The following is a 2,773-nucleotide window of genomic DNA, read 5'->3' as shown; positions in this document are numbered from 1 at the left end:
CAGTAGGTTTGTGTTCAGAGGTGTGTGTTCAGTAGTGTGTGTTTAGTAGGTGTGTGTTCAGTAGGTGTGCTGTGTGTTCAGTAGGTGTGAGTATGGTAGATGTCAGAGTGTGTGAAATGTACTCACAGGGGCACAGTCCTCCTCAGTGAGCATGGCTCCTCCCTCTTCCTCAGACAGACACTCCAGAGCGTCAAAGTACAGCCACTGCATCATGGGCATYAACTTCCCTGTACACGCCTAGGACACACACAGTTATAATACTGTTATAATACTGTACAGCCACAATAACCATATAGAGCAGAAAGAAGTTTTGAGTAGACAGGAAGTGAGCGGCTCCTTACCTTCATAACTTCCTGTGCGGCCAGTCCACCAATGAAAGCGTTGATTGGTGCCAAGTCGCCGGCGGAGACGAAGGCTAGTTTCTTAATGAGCGTGTCATCCAGCTCGTCCACCTTGGCTGACCCCGTCTGGGCGGCGTTCACCTCTTTAGCCAGGGACACCAACTCCTCTCCATCAGCCTGGAACACCCCACAAAGCATTACATTGATAAGCATGACTACAAGGTGTCGAAAGCGTTCCGACAGAGATGCTGGCCCATGTTGACTAAAATGCTTCCCACAGTTGTGTCAAGATGGCTGGATGTCCTTTGGGTGGTGAACCGTTCTTGATACACATCGGGAAAACTTGAGCGTGAAAAACCCTGCAGCGTTGCAGTTCTTGACAKAAACTGGTGCTCCTGGCACCTACTACCATATCCCCGTTCAAAGGCACTTAAATCTTTGGTCTTACACATTCACCCTCTGAATGGCACACATACACAATCCATGTKTTATACAGTGCCTTGCAAAAGTATTCATCCCCCTTGGTGTTTTTCCTATTTTGTTACATTTCAACCTGTKATTTAAATAGATTTTTATGTGGATTTCATGTAATGGACATACACAATATAGTCCAAATTGGTGAAGTGAAATGAAAAAGCTCCACAGCTGAGATTGGAGTATCTGTCCGTTGGACCACTTTAAGCCGTACACTCCACAGAGCTGGGCTTTACGGAAGAGTGGCCAGACGAAAAAAAGCCATTGCTTAAAGAACAAAAAATAAGCAAACACGTTTGGTGTTCGCCAAAAGGCATGTGGGAGACTGCCCAAACATATGGAAGAAGGTACTCTGGTCAGATCAGACAAAAATGTAGCTTTTTGGCCATCAGGGAAAACGCTATGTCTGGCGCAAACCCAACATCGCATCACGCCAAGAACACCGTTTTTCATCTTATGGGACTGGGAAACTGGTCAGCATTGAAAGGAATGATGGATGGCGCTAAATACAGGGAAATCCTTGAGGGAAACCGGTTTCAGTCTTCCAGAGATTTGAGACTGGGAGGGAGGTTCACCTTCCAGCAGGACAATGACCCTAAACATACCTTTCCTTACAGTTCTCTGCTGCCAATGACTGAAACGAACTGCAAAAAAAAAAATCACTGAATCTGGACTCATATTTCCCTCACTAGCTTTAAGCACCAGCTGTCAGAGTAGCTCACAGATCACTGCACCTGCACATAGCACATCCGTAAATAGCCCATCCAACTACCTCATCCCCATACTGTTATTTATTTTGCTCCTTTGCACCTCAGTATCTCTACTTGCACACATCTATCACTGCAGTGTTTAATTGCTATATTGTAATTATTTCACCACTATGGCCTATTTATCCTACSTCATTTGCACACACTGTATATAGACTATTATATTATTATATTGTATTATTGACTGTATGTTTSTTTATRCCATGTGTAACTCTGTGTTGTTGTATGTGTCGAACTGCTTTGCTTTATCTTGGCCAGGTCGTAGTTGTAAATGAGAACTTGTTCTCAACTAGCCTACCTGGTTAGATAAATTAAAAATTTACATAATCTCCATAATATACACACACACACACACGAGTTCAGACTTGTTCCCTCTCCATAAACCACACCAGCACAGAGGAACGGCATGGATGCCAAGAATGGAAGTATTTTCAACTTCCCCGGTGCTTTAGGAAATGGCAGCTGGGGAAACATCCCAGGGAAGTCTAAAATAAGTAGAACACATTTATTCATTCTTGTTCACAAGATTGATTGATGGGATTATCATTGTGTGTGTGTATACAGGTGTGTGTGTGTGTGTGTGTGTATACAGGTGTGTGTGTGTATACAGGTGTGTGTACCTGGCACCAGGGCTTGGGCAGCCTGCTGTGTTTCCTCTGGTAGCTGTGTAGAGCCTGGAAGCCCAGGTGAACCTGTCCTGGTCGTTCAAACTTAGCAAAGTCTGTCACCACAAACTCTGGCTCCGCCATGGAAGTGGTGAAGGATTTCTACAGAGACAGAGAGGAGGAGAGGTGAGAGAGAAGGTGAGACGCATGTGAATTAACACAACCCTTCCACCAAGTAATAGTGGACTATGTACCATTGGAGATTATTTTACTGGTGAAAGAGTCCCAGATGACCATGGTTAGTCAAATACTACAATTTCCCCATTGATCTGTTATGCAGCCTGCACCTTTTACCAGGCTTGTAACCACTAACATTAAACATTGATGTAATGGCAGTAAACGGTCTGCCACATCACAGTAACAGACTGGTTTAATGAGAACCACCACATTCCACCCTCTACATGAATTTGACATTGCGGACAATGTCTGGTACTTACGAAGGCCACCTTCTGGGGCATCTTGACCTGAGAGACGATGCCTCCCCTGACGTAGTCCGAGAACCCTGTGGTGTCACAGATACTGAAGG

General features: G+C 44.8%; 1 pseudogene; it reads right to left on the bottom strand.

The window, feature by feature from the left end:
* The window catches only part of LOC112074108 (ubiquitin-like modifier-activating enzyme 1), a 38,481-nt pseudogene that overhangs the window by 28,164 nt on the left and 7,544 nt on the right, over positions 1-2,773 (bottom strand).

The sequence above is a fragment of the Salvelinus sp. IW2-2015 genome, unplaced genomic scaffold (genome assembly GCF_002910315.2).
Source record: "Salvelinus sp. IW2-2015 unplaced genomic scaffold, ASM291031v2 Un_scaffold2498, whole genome shotgun sequence".
NCBI lineage: Eukaryota > Metazoa > Chordata > Actinopteri > Salmoniformes > Salmonidae > Salvelinus > Salvelinus sp. IW2-2015.
Note: the sequence above shows the minus strand (reverse complement) of the source record. Positions and strands in the feature narration are given on the sequence as shown.